This window comes from Triturus cristatus, chromosome 7 (assembly GCF_964204655.1).
Source record: "Triturus cristatus chromosome 7, aTriCri1.1, whole genome shotgun sequence".
In the NCBI taxonomy this organism is placed as follows: Eukaryota; Metazoa; Chordata; class Amphibia; order Caudata; family Salamandridae; genus Triturus; species Triturus cristatus.
Genome location: NC_140590.1, coordinates 66,612,903 through 66,627,011, shown reverse-complemented (window position 1 = coordinate 66,627,011; position 14,109 = coordinate 66,612,903). Strand labels below are relative to the sequence as shown.

Below are 14,109 nucleotides of genomic sequence, written 5' to 3'. Positions count from 1 at the left end.
CTTAGAGGCCCTGTGCCTTTACACACACAAACTGCCTTTGTAGGCTGACTCTTTTGGTGCAGAACAAAGTGAAAAGTAGACATGGCACACGTCCCTGTGTGCCATGCCCACAAATCACTGCCCTGGCATATGTCAGCCACCCCTCTAGCTGGGTGCACTATACCAGTGGTGAGGGTACAGGTGCATGAGCCCTGTACCAGTCTACAATAAGGAGCTAAAGGGGCAGAGAACAGGTCATCCCCCACTCAATACACTGTATACAAAAGGACCTGTTCACAGTGTGAACGATTATTTTATACATCCGTTTCAGTTGTCATAGATTTTAGACACTCTTTTCAGCTTGCGATTGTTTCGTCTAAGCTATTCAACGGTGTAGTTCACTCAAAAGAAGAAAGAAAGAGAGAGAAATTTTGCATACGAGGTAAGTCAAGATGACTGTCAATGTGTCTTGAACTTATGTCTCCAACACCCAAATATGGTGAAAAAAGAGTGAGGAGGAGTGTTGGTGCCTCACGGTAGCGCCACCAAGGAGGGTTAAGCAGGATGGTACTCGCCTGCTACCTCAAATTCTCATCATCAGCTACCAACACTCCAAAAGCAAGAAAATTGTATAAAGAAACCGATGATTAACTGTACAGGTGCTAAGGTGTGAAATTAAAGAAAAAAGAGAAACAAAGAACTGTGCTATAATGTGTGCACCGTATCAAACCCCTTAGTGATATACACTGATATCGAAAAATGAGCTAACTCACACTGGCTTGCATATTTTATTCTAAGCTGCGTGATGGCTCATATGTTTAAAATGCCGACATGTTTCATTGCCACTGGACAAAAACTCACGGCAACTTCTTCAGGGCGTGGGGTCTGTTCGTTTCACCCTGCACCTCTGTTTGTCAATTAAAAACAGTTCAGGATATTGCCCACCATGGGCATACCTTTACCCTTGAGTCCTTGCCGTTATGTATACGCGTTCAAGGCTCCGCTTATTCCACTCCACTCGTGAGTCGTGAAAATGTTCGTAACTGGCGTTTACTCAGTTGCTGGGCTGAGTAAACGCCAGTTACGAACATTTTCACGACTCACGAAACATGTCGGCATTTTAAACATATGAGCCATCACGCAGCTTAGAATAAAATATGCAAGCCAGTGTGAGTTAGCTCATTTTTCGATATCAGTGTATATCACTAAGGGGTGCACACATTATAGCACAGTTCTTTGTTTCTCTTTTTTCTTTAATTTGAGGTAGCAGGCGAGTACCATCCTGCTTAACCCTCCTTGGTGGCGCTACCGTGAGGCACCAACACTCCTCCTCACTCTTTTTTCACCATATTTGGGTGTTGGAGACATAAGTTCAAGACACATTGACAGTCATCTTGACTTACCTCGTATGCAAAATTTCTCTCTCTTTCTTTCTTCTTTTGAGTGAACTACACCGTTGAATAGCTTAGACGAAACAATCGCAAGCTGAAAAGAGTGTCTAAAATCTATGACAACTGAAACGGATGTATAAAATAATCGTTCACACTGTGAACAGGTCCTTTTGTATACAGCATGAGCCCTGTACCCCATTAGTGTCTAAGCCAATTCTTAGACATTGTAAGTGCAGCAATGTCATTAAGAGTATATGGGGCTAGGAGTTAGTCATTATGAAATCCACAGTACCATAATGGCTTTACTGAAAACTAGGAAGTTTGGTATCAAACTTCTCAGCACATTAAACCCACACTGATGCCAGTGTGGGATTTAATGAAAAATGCACACAGATGGCATCTTAGAGATGCCCTGAAAAACGACCCAACACTAGTGTCCAGGCTGAGTGGCTGCTTGCCAGCTGCCACCACCAGGGGGTCTGAAACAATGCACATCCTGGGACGAGGTGCCAAGCCTAACCCCCATTATGAGCAGGTCTTTGTGAGCTTCCCTAGGCATTTGCTGCTTCCAGCAACTGGCCAGAAGACCAAGTGAGGAAGGGAGGTGTGCTCACCTTTGCCAACCCCATCCCTCAGGTGGGGGAGGCGAGGTGAAGCACAACTCTCAGTCTCTGCCATTTTGCAGATTGGGGGGGGGGGCCCAACCAACCAGAGTGAAGCATAAGATCCCCTCCCACTGGAGGGTGGCATAATAGGGGTTGTACCCACCCCAAGGAAGGGATCCATTGGTCCCAACCTTTACCTACCTGTAATGCCCCTAAATCTAGTATTTAGGGGCAACCCTAAACCTTGCCTCCTCAGACAAGAGCCAACCAAGAAGAAGAGAAGAAGAAGGACCAAAGAGCCATGCTGAAACTAAGAAAAGGAGTATGCCCACTGACATGGCCCCATGCCCTACCGGCCTGTCCCCACTTCTAACCTGTTCCTGCAAAATCCCGGTGTGTCCTGCAGCCAGCAACCTCAAGAACCCTGAGGACTTGCCCTACTTTCCACAAGAAAGAGTTTGTCTCCCGAGAGCACCGGATTTGCTTCCCCACAGACTCTGGCCAAATCTGCGAGTCTGTACCACTCTGCACCAGTCGCCTACAGCCCGAGTTCGAGTGGCCAAACACCATGAGGAGGTCTCCCCAGCGACCCTGACCTGAGATCTGATGATCTCTGACCTGCCTCAAACCTCCAACCAAAGCCTGTAGCCTCTTTCTAGAGGATCCCCCGCGACCGGAGCTGGTAAGAAAACCTGATGCCTAAAGACACCTCTGCACCAGACGTCCCACTGCCTTGTGTGGCTCAACCGACGGTGTCCTAGAATCCCCAGTCCCTAGGCATCCCAACTTACCTCTCCAACCAGTGGTCACCTCTAGAAGATCTTCGTCCCTGAGCCTGCAGTCTCTGTTGCCAACGCCAAACCAGCACGCTGCACCCAGCCGCCCCTGCCGGTGTACTTTGGGTGTTAACTCGGATCCACCTTTGCCCTGAGCATAACACCAGGAGCTTTGCTCCCACAACCTTGTCGCCTGCTCGTGAGCAACCACCAACCCGAGGCCCCCTGTCCCCAATTGGATAACATTGGGCCTTCGCACTCTGCACCCGGCCGCCCTAGTGCCACTGAGGGTGCTTTGAGAGTGCATCCTTGACCCTGGGGGAACCCTGGTTACCTGTAAACCGATAACTCAATTTCCTTTCATAGGAGTGCATTGACTGCTGTATCCCAAAAAAATTGTTGTGTGTGGAGTTGATTTTGTATGAAACATTGAAAAACTGCAAATGACTAAAAACTGCTTTACTTACCTTTTCTCTAGGAAATGTCCAAATGTGATATCTAGGCATATGATACTCAGTAGAAAGAAAATGCTACTTACCCAGTATGCATCTGTTCTTGGCAGGTAGAGATGTAGATTCATATACTTTGCATAGCCTGCCCTCTAGTGTTGGGTCCGGATGTTTACCATTGTTTTTCTTCGAAGAAGTCTTTCCCAGTCACGAGGTAGGTGACTCCTCCTTTCGGTGATAGTGCGCATGGGCATCAACTCCATTGTTAGCTTGTTTTCCCGTAGAGGGTGATAATGGAGTTAGTAGGAGTAGTAGAATAGAGATGTCCATGTGTATGTATCTAAATAAGATAGCACTGCAACAGGTATAGGTACTCGGGGAGGTGGCTAGGCACATGTGAATCTACAGCTCTACATGTCAAGAACAGATGCATACTGGGTAAGTAGCATTTTCCATTCGAGGCATGTGAGCTGTAGATCATATGCTTTGCATAGACTATATAGCAGTAATCTCCCAACGCGGTAGCAAACCTATAGCTGTTGCAGTGGTTTGAAATAGTGTACGTAAAACTGCTTGGCCCACACTAGCTTGCTGTCTTGCGAACACATCTACACAATAGTGTTTTGGGAATGTGTGAGGCGTAGAACATGTTGCAGCTTTGCAGAGGTCATCTACAGGGATATTTCCTAAGAAAGCCATGGAAGCCCCTAATTTGCGGGTGGAGTGCGCTTCAGGGGGAATTGTTAATATTCGTTTTGCTTTTGCATAACATGTCTCAATGCATTTGACTATTCACCGAGAAATACCTGATTTTCATATGGGATAGCCTTATGAGGTGAAGCAAATGCCACAAAGAGTTGTTTCGTCTTACGGAAAGGTTTTGTCCTTTCTATGAAATAGAGTAATGCTCTTTTAACGTTTAAGTGTGTAGAGCACGTTCTGCCACAGTATCTGGTTGAGGGAAGAACACAGGCAACTCAACAGATTGGTTGATATGAAAGGCAGAAATTACCTTGGAAGAAATTTAGGGTTAGTTCGAAGAAACACTTTGTTTTGGTGTACTTGTAAAAATGGTTGTTCTATTGTTAGTGCCTTAAGCTCACCTACTCTCTTCAGTGATGTGATAGCTATGAGGAAAGCTATCTTTCAAGTGAGAAATTGCAGCTCACATCTATGCAATGGCTCAAATGGTGGACCCGTCAGTCTGGTGAGGACAATATTGAGATTCCACACTGGAGCAGGTGGAAGTCTTGGGGGAATGACTCTCAAATCCTTCCATAAATGCCTTAATAACAGGCACTCTGAAGAGAGACAGATGTCTAGGTATGGAGCTATTGCAGCTAGATGTAAGCATATAATTGTGTACGCTAAATTTGAACGCTGCAGATGCAGTAAATAGCATATAATGTTTTGAACTGAAACATCAAGCGGGTTGATTTGATTATAACAATAAATCAGAAATCGCTTCCACTTTGCTGCATAGCAAGCCCTTGTGGTAGGACGTCTAGCCTCTTTGATAATGTTCATGCAGTCTGGCGGAAGATTGAGGTAGACAAACTCTAAGACTTCAGGTGCCAGATCGCAAGGTTGAGATAACTGGGATCTGGATGTCTTATTTCTCCACAGCTCTGCGTGAGAAGATTAGGTGTAAAATGTAGTTTTTGGTCAGGAACTACTGAGAGCTCCAACAGGATGATGAACCAGGGTTGACTGGCCCGTGTGGGAGCAGCTAGGATTAGTTTCAGGGACGCCTGTCTGAGCTTTCGAACCACTGATGGAATGAGTGGGAAGCGTAGGCAAATATCCCTGACCGATTCATCCATGGTGCACTGCCTCTGGACAATGGGTGTGGATACCTGGATGCGAAGCATGGGCATTTTGCGTTTAGGTGTGTGGCGAACAGATCTATATCCGGGAAGCCCCACATCTGAAAGAATGGGGGGAGAACTCGAGGGTGGAGTACCCACTTATGGATCTGTTGTCTTTGTCAACTGAGCAGATCTGCTATTTGATCGGTCTACTCCTGGAAGGTGTTTTGCGAGGAGATACATTTTGGGAGGTATGGCCCACCTCCGGATGGTCTGTGTTAGTTGTGACAGCTGGAGAGAATGTGTGTCCCCCCTGTTTCTGTATGTAGTACATTGCTGTCATGTATCAGGACAGCTTTGCCTACTAGGTGAACTTAAAAGGCTTTGAACGCTAGAAAAATCGCTAGACGCTCTAGATGATTTATGTGAAGCTGCTTTTGCTGCAGGCTTCACATGCCCTGAATTGTGTGAATTTGGAGAGGAGTTCCCCAACCAGTGAGCGATGCGTCTGCTATTAGCACTGTCTGTGGAACCGGGTCGATGATGGTCCGCCCTTTGGAAAGGTTTTGTGGATTCCACCACTGCAGAGAGCGATGAGTGCGGCCGACCACCAACACTAGATCTGATAACTGACCGAAGACTGGTTCCATTGACGTGCTTAGCATTCTTGAAGGGGACGCTTGTGAAGTCTTGCGAAAGGGACTTTTCGGATGCAAGACGCCATCCTCCCTAGTAACTGCATGAACACTAGAGCCGGCAAGGAGTGTTGAGGCTGGAACTGACAGAATAGTCTCTGTATGTTACGGATTCTGGTCGGATTTGAGTAGGCCAGAAACTTTTGTGTATTTAGAGTGGCTCCCAAGTACGCGTGTGTTTTGGGGGTTGGAGATGGGACTTGGACAGATTTACTGTGAATCCAAGATCGTGGAGCAGTTGTACTGTTTTGTGAGTGTGTCGTATACAGTTTAGACAGTCGTTTAAGTATGGGAAGACGTGAATGTGCTGTCTTCATAGATGAGCTGTGACTACTGCCAGGCATTTGGTGAAAACCCTGGGTGCGGTAGTGACTCAGAATGGGAGAACTTTGAATTCATAATGTTGGCCCGCTATCAAAAACCCGAGGTATTTGCGGTGAGCGGGGTGTATTGGGATGTGGAAGTAGGCGTCCTTTAAGTCCAGAGTGGAGAGAAAGTCACCTTGCTGAAGGAGCGGGAGCACTTGGAGTGTCACCATATGAAAAGGGATCCGATTGAATGCATAGATTCAGGTCTCGGAGGTCTAGTATAGGCCTGAGAGAGCCGTCTTTCTTGGAAATTAAGAAGTACAGGGAGTATACACCGGCCCCTTGATATTATAATGGACTGTTTCTATAGCTCCGTTTTCTAACAAAGTGAGAACTTGCTGCTTGAGGAGGTTAGGACGTTCTTGTGACATTACATGTGACCTTGGAGGAATGTTTGGTGGAGTGTCTAGGTTCTAGGCAGTAACCATATTGGTTAATTTGTAGAACCCATCGGACTGATGTGATTTTATTCCAGACAAGTCGAAATTGGGAGAGACGTTCCCCAACAGGAATGGAATGATCGGGGGTAGCGGAAGAAAGTCACTGTTTGGTGTTTGAAGGAGAACTGCGTGTTGAGTTGCCTCTTGGATTTTCTGATGAAAAGTTTTTGGAGCCACCCCTGTAAAAGGAGCGACAAAAGAATCCCATATTGGAAGGTAATTGCAAAGCCCCCATGGACTTGGCGACCTCAGTGTCTTTCTTCATTTTCTCTAAGGAGGTGTCCACTGATGGGCCGAAGAGTTGTTCTTTATCGAACGATTGGTTGAGAATAGAGGCTTGGACCTCTGGTTTGAACCCTGAGATTCTCAGCCAAGCATGCCTGCATAGCAGTATACTGGTGTTAACTGGGCGGGCTGCTGTGTTTGCTGCATCGAAGGCACACCTAATAGAGGTATTAGTGATTCGTTTACCCTCCTGAAGGTCATTGGCCTTTTTTGTGCTCTCGTTGGGCAGAAACTGCATTAATATTTCTAGCTCATCGGAATGAGCTCTGTCGTAGCGAGCTAATAGAGCTTGTGCATTTGCAATTAGCCAATTAATTTTGACTCCTTATCAGGAGGAGGGGCCTCACCTGTGGTTTGTGAATTTGCTCTTCTGCGAGCGCTGGAAACTACAAGGGAGTCTATTGGAAGCTGACCCTTGATGTAAGTAGGGCCAGTAGGTGCTGGCTTGTACTTTTTCTCTACCATGGGCGTAATAATTCTTGCCCGCACTGGGTGTTTAAAAATTTCGTCTGTATGCTTAAGCATTCCCTTGAGCATAGGTAATGTTTGAGTAGATCTCCGAGAGGAACTTAAGGTTACGAAGAAGAAATCCTCCTCAAGAGCCTCCTTGTGTAATTCCACCCCCATGGTAATGAGCAGCCCTATTAAGTAGCTCCATATACCCTAAGTTGTCGTCCGGTGGTGTGGGTTTGGAAGGGTATAGATTTGGATTATTGTCAGTGTTCGGATCAGTGTCATAGTCCTCCCATGGGTCATTAATGTCCTGTGGCCTATCTTCATCCCCATCCCCCTTAACTTGTGGATCAGGTAATAGTGGTTGTGGAGAATTTGTGGGTGTGAGGAGCAAATTTAGGTCAGTAGGTGAAAGACGTGCAATGTAAGGAGGAGAAGGTTTAGTACCCACATTCTTGGGCTTTAAAGGAATGTGGTAGTCCTCCTATAGGCCCATTTTCCTCTATTCTGATAGGTTAGCGTGAATATGGCCCGTGTCTGGATGGAGGACCAGTTCTTTTAGTTTCGGACTTGTGTTTGCCGGCGGAACGTGGAAACAAGGCTCTTTTGATGGTGAAGTTGTTTTTTCTTTGGGTGCCGTAGTTTTCGGTGTCGAAAGTTTCAGCTCCAAAGCTTTCCGCTCTGACGATTTACTCTTCGGTAGTGAGGGGATGGAAACGACAAGGTGCTTCGACTTCGATACCGGAGGTCTCGGTTTGGCACCCGCATGGGGCCGACTCGATCCCGAGCCGGAAGGCTTTGCCTTGTGTTTTGGCGTGGGGTCCGAGGGCGGGACGCCCAAAACTTTTTCTCGGTGCCGACCTTGGTCCGAGGCCAGGGGAAGGACCGGAGCATGTTTCATTGGCAAGTGTTGGGGTAGGGGGGTATCTATACTCACGGTACGCTGAACCGGTGTTACTTGCTCCCGTTCTTCCATGTCGGAGTCTGCCTCGGAAACGAAGATGTGTTCTGCTTCCTATTCGGCTCCTTGAGAGTGGAACTCTTCTCGAACGGAATCTTCACCAAAGATATCCAGTGCTGAGCCGCTTTGATGTTGCATTTCGTGACGTCGAGCCAGACGATCATGGAGCGTGTGAGAAAGTGCCCTCTTTCCTGCATTGTATGCCCCACTTTTTGCTGAATTGAAGATGTTTTCTGACTGAGTGTGCCCTGGGCTCCTGCTAATCAGGTACCCAGGGCCTATGTTACTTCCCTAAAAATGCATTGAAGCCTAAACCAATTGCCATCTCTGGCCACGTCAGCCCCTGGTAAATGGTACCAGAGATACCCAGGGCACTGTGACCAGAGAAGGCCTCTAAGGGCTGCATCAATTATTGTGCCACCCTTAGAGGTCCTGTGCCGTGACACTCACACACTGCCTTTGCAGGCTGCATGTCTTGGTGCAGAACAATGTGAAAAGTCGACATGGCACACATCCCTGTGTGCCATGCCCACAAACCACTGCCCTGGCATACATCAGTTACCTCTCTAGCTGGATGCCCTATGCCAGTGGTGAGGGTACAGGAGCATGAGCCCTGTACCCCTACAGTGCCCAAGTCCATTCCTGGGCACTGTAAGTGCCGTGCTGCCATTAAGAGTATATAGTGCTGGGAGTTTGTCATTACGAACTCCACAACACCATAATGGCTACACTGAGGACTGAGAAATTTGGTATCAAACTTCTCAGCACATTAAACCCACACTGATGCCAGTGTGGGATTTAATGTAAAATGAACAACAGAGGGCATCTTAAAGATGCCCCCTGAAACTCCACCAACTTCTAGTGACCTGACTGAGTGGTTGCTTAAGCTGCCACCAACAGACATGTTTCTGGACCCCTGGGTCGAGAGCCTGCTGCTCTCAGGGCCTGAAAAAATGCACATCCTGGGACAAGGTGCCAAGCCTCTTCCCCAGGATGGGCCGGGTTCACGATGAGGAAGCTTCAAAGCCATACAGAGCCTTTGTGAGTCTCCCCAGACAATTTGCTGCTTTCAGAAACTGGTCCCTACTGGTTCTTTCCCCCACTTTGGGCGGGAGAGCCGGCGGGAAAAACAAGTGAGGGAAATAGGTGTGCCCACCTCTGACAACTCCACTCCTCAGGTGTGTCCTGCAGCCAGCAACCTCAAAAACCCCGGAGGACCTGCCTGCCTTCCCTTCCAAAGACTGCTTCTCCAGTGAACACCGGATTTGTTCAACTGCAACCTCTGGCAGCAGCCAGAGACCGCAAATCCAGCCCACTCTGCACCCGCCGAAACCGGCTCAAGTGGAAAAACAACACGAGGAGGTCACCCTGGCCATCCTGACCCGAGATCCGGCGACCCCTGACCAGCCTCAAGCCTCCAGCCGAAGCCTGTAGCCTAAATCCAGAAGACACTCCCTAACCGCGACCAGGAGCTGGTAAGAAGATTCCGACCCCAAAAAGCACCCCTGCACCCGACGCCCCGCGGCCTTGTGTGCCCAAACTGACGGTGCCTAACCAACCCTTAACTTCCCAACTCACCACCCCAAGAGGTGGTCGCACCCAGAAGTCCTTAGTCTCCCTGCCTGCAATGCTTTTGCAAACCGGAGGTTCTCCATAGAAAACAACAGGGAACCCCATGTCGAAACAGCACTCTGCACCCGGCCGCCCCAGTGCCGCTGAGAGTGCACCTTTTGTGCTGCTTTATTTCCTCATTTGCCCTGACCTTAACCCTAGGAGCTTTGCTCCCACAACCCAGTGGCCTGCTTGCCAGCAGCCACCAACCGGAAGCCCCTATACCCCATTGGATAACATTGGGCCTCAACACTCTGCACCCAGCCGCAATAGTGCCGCTGAGGGTGCAACAACAGTGCATCACTGACCCTGGGGGACCCCTGAGTCTAACCCCATAACCTCAAATCCCACAGTCGATTACTTACCTGTGAACCGATAACCTGTTTTTCCTCAATAGGATAACAGTGGGTGGAGTTTTGAAATCTAAACATATTCTTTAAAAATCATGCGAATAACCAAAACATATTTACTTACCTGTTTACAGGAAATGTCCCAGTGCTGAATCCAGGTATCCAGCACCGAGTTAGAAAAGTAACGCAAGAAGTAACTTGCCTGTAATTTACTGAAAAAGCCTATTCATTCCAATATACTGTATTTGCCAAGTGTTGCAACCTGCTGCATCCCTTGTAAATCAAACAAAGTAAAAGTTCTATTGAATTTTCAAACTGCTCTATATTCAGCAACTTATTACTGAAAAGTATTTCATGCTCACCTGTGCCAGGCTTTCTTGGTTCTAAAAATAAACAGTATATTTTGTATACAAAAACAATTGGCCGAGAGTTTACTTCTCGAGTGTGTGAATTCATTTGCTGACTGAGTGTGTACATCAAATGCTTAACACTGTCCTCTGATACTGCCTTACTGCTCGACAACTCTACCACAAATAGAGAGTAAGGTTCTATCTAACTTTAATCTCTGTCTACCTCTGGGGTCACCTGGACTCTAAACACACTATTCCTCATTTTGGTGTAGCATATATAGAGCCAGTTTCCTACAGAGCGTCTTCTTAGATTGATCGGCACGTGTCGCAGTCCTGCTAGCCGTGTTCCGGGGATAGACATAAATTGCACACTTCGTGCAAGTCGGTGAGCGGAAACTTAGTGCCACACCCGGGACAAAGTTTGAATGGAGTCCGTTTCATCGAGCCGGACGCGGGTAGGCCCAACGTCCTCCACAAGATTTACGATCGAAGACCTTGAGTCGAAACGATAAGCGGAGAATGGAAAACACGATCGAGAAACAATACCTTCGAGGGTAGTGGATTGCGCGTCGAGGGGGAACCCGGGAAACGGTGTTGAACCAGAGTGCCGCAATTCACATCCGAACCCAACGGCGATAAAAAAACAATCTAACATTGGAGTTGATGCCCATGCGCACAATCAGCGAAAGAAGGAGTCACTTACCCCATGACTGGGAAAGACTTCTTCAAAGAAAAACAAAGTGCAAACATCCGGACCCAACACTAGATGGCAGGCTATGCAAAGCATGTGATCTACAGCTCACATACCTTGAACAAACTAATCTATAAAGTAATCTGTAAAGTATTCTAAAGTAATCTAACAGTAATTTTACCGGTATTCAAAGTGTTTTTATAAACCTGTAAAGAAGTCTTTTTTCATTCAGCTTGCTTGTATTGTCCAACTTGCTTGAAAAGTACCATTTACACTTACCTGTACCAGGTTTGCTTGGTTCTAGAAAGGATAATGCTACTTACCAGTATGCATCTGTTCTTGGCATGTAGAGCTGCAGATCCACACACAAAGCATAGATCGCTATCTGGTGTTGGGCCCGGATGTTTGCACTTGTTTTTGTCTTGGAAAAGTCTTTGGAAGTCACAAGATAGGTGACTCCTCCTTTGGATGATAGTGCGCATGGGCATCGGCTCCATCTTCAGGTTGTTTTTCGCCAGCAGCGAAATGATGGAGTTTTGTGAGAAACCGAAAAGATGCCCATGTATGCTGTATCTAAATAAGATAATACTGGAACAGATAAAGGTAGCCGGGGAGGTGGGTGGGCGTGTGTGGATCTGCAGCTCTACTTGCCAAGACAGATGCATACTGGTAAGTAGCATTTTCCATTCAAGGCATATGAGCTGCAGATCGCACACTAAGCATAGATTGTATAGCAGTACCCTTCCTTAGCGGCGACCACCAGAATCTGTTGCAGTAGTTTGAAATAATGTTTTGAGTACAGCCTGGCCCACACTAGCTTGCTGTTTTGTTTGCACATCTACACAATAGTGTTTAGTGAAAATGTGCGGTGTAGACCATGTAGTTGCTTTTCAGATGTCATGTAAGGGAATGTTCCCTAAAAATGCCATTGAAGCCCTTATCTTTCGGGTAGAATGGGCTTTAGGGGGAACGGACAATGTTCGTTTCGCTTTGTGATAGCAAATCTGTATGCATTTGACAATCCACCTTGCTATCCCAGATTTTGATATGGGGTTGCCTTTATGTGGTGGTGAAAAGGATACGAAACGCTGTTTTTTCTTGCGAAAAGGTTTTGTTCTCTCAATGTGATAAAGCAGTGCTCTTTTGACATCCAGGAGTGTGGAGAGCTCTTTCTGTGACTGTTTGTGGCTGCGAGAAGAACACTGGCAACTCTACAGACTGATTGAGGTGGAAGGGAGAAATAACTTTAGGGCGGAATTTAGGATCAGTTCAGGGAACAATTATTATTATAATGTATTTGTAAGAAAGGTTCCTGAATGGTTAGTGCTTGGAGCTCACTAACTCTTCTAAGAGAAGTGATGGCCACTAAAAAAGCAAGCTTCCATGTTAAAAACTGTAGCTCACATTTGTGTAGAGGTTCAAATGGAGGCCCCATTAGTCTTGTGAGAACTATGTTTAAATTCCACACAGGTGAGGGTGGTACTCTGGGAGGAATTATTCTTTTGAGGCCTTCCATAAATGCTTTGATGGCAGGTATTCTGAAAAGTGATAAGTGTTGCCTATTTTGTAAATAGGCCGCTATGGCAGCGAGGTGCAACCTAATAGATGTATAAGCCAAGTTACACCTTTGGAGATGTAGGTAACCTATGATGTGTTGGATAGACACATCTAGGGGATTGATGGTGTTGTTATGACAATATATAACAAATCTTTTCCACTTGGCTGCATAGCAGGCCCTAGTGGTGGGACGTCTAGCCTCCTTAATAACGTTCATACAGTCAGAGGGAAGGTTACGGTAACCACATTTTAAGACCTCAAGAGCCAGATCGCAAGGTTGAGCTGAGCTGGGTCCGGGTGTCTGACCTCTCCACGGTTCTGGGTTAAGAGGCGTGGGGAGAGGTGCAGTTTTAGGTGCGGAACCACAGAGAGTTCTAGTAATGTGGTGTACCACGGTTGTCTGGCCCAAGTTGGAGCAACTAGAATGAGAGTGAGTGTTGCTGTAGCTTTCGCACCAACAATAGAATGAGTGGGAGAGGCGGAAAAGCGTACGCAAATCTGCCTACCTAATTCATCCATATCGCAATGGGTGTGGGAATCATGCGGCAAAGCTTGGGCATTTGGCGTTTGTGTGTGGCGAAGAGGTCTATGTGTGGTTGGCCCCATATTTGAAAAAATGGTTGAAGAACTTCCGTATGAAGTTCCCACTCGTGAATCTGTTGTGTTTGACGGCTTAACAGGTCGGCTATGTTGTTTTGGACTCCCCGGACCTGTTGGGCTAGGAGAAAAATGTTCTGTGGTACAGCCCATCTCCATATGCTTTGTGCTAGATGAGAGAGCTGTAGAGAATGTGTCCCACCTTGTGTATGTATATAATACATGGCTGTCATGTTGTCCGTGCGGACCAGGACAGCCTTGCCTGATATTTGCTTTTCGAATGCCTTTAGGGCTACGAATACGGCTAGTAACTCCAGGTGGTTGATGTGGAGTAATTTCTGTTGAGAAGTCCACCTGCCCTGCATGGTGTGATGTAAAAGATGTAAAAGATGAGCTCCCCAGCCGGAGAGCAATGCATCCGCTGTCAGGACAATTTGTGGAACTGGCTCTAGGAACGGTCACCCTTTGGAAAGGTTTTTGTGTTCCACCACTGCAGAGAGCGGTGAGTGCGACCGTCTACCAACACCAGATCTGTTAACTGACCTTGAGCCTAGTTCCACTGGCATGCTAGGCACTCTTGGAGAGGACGCATCTGGAGTCTTGCGTGAGGCACTATGAATATGCAAGAGGCCATCATCCCTATGAGTTGAATGAAATCTCGAGCTGGAAGAGAGTGTGGAGGCTGAAATTTGGTTATGAGGGCTTGCATGCTTGCTATACGGGCTGGGATAAGCAAGCGCTTT

At 47.0% G+C, this 14,109-nt stretch overlaps 1 protein-coding gene across 2 annotated transcripts in view; it reads right to left on the bottom strand.

Moving 5' to 3' along the window:
• The window catches only part of XRCC1 (X-ray repair cross complementing 1), a 297,807-nt gene that overhangs the window by 135,373 nt on the left and 148,325 nt on the right, over positions 1 to 14,109 (bottom strand). The gene's annotated exons all lie outside the window — the stretch shown is intronic.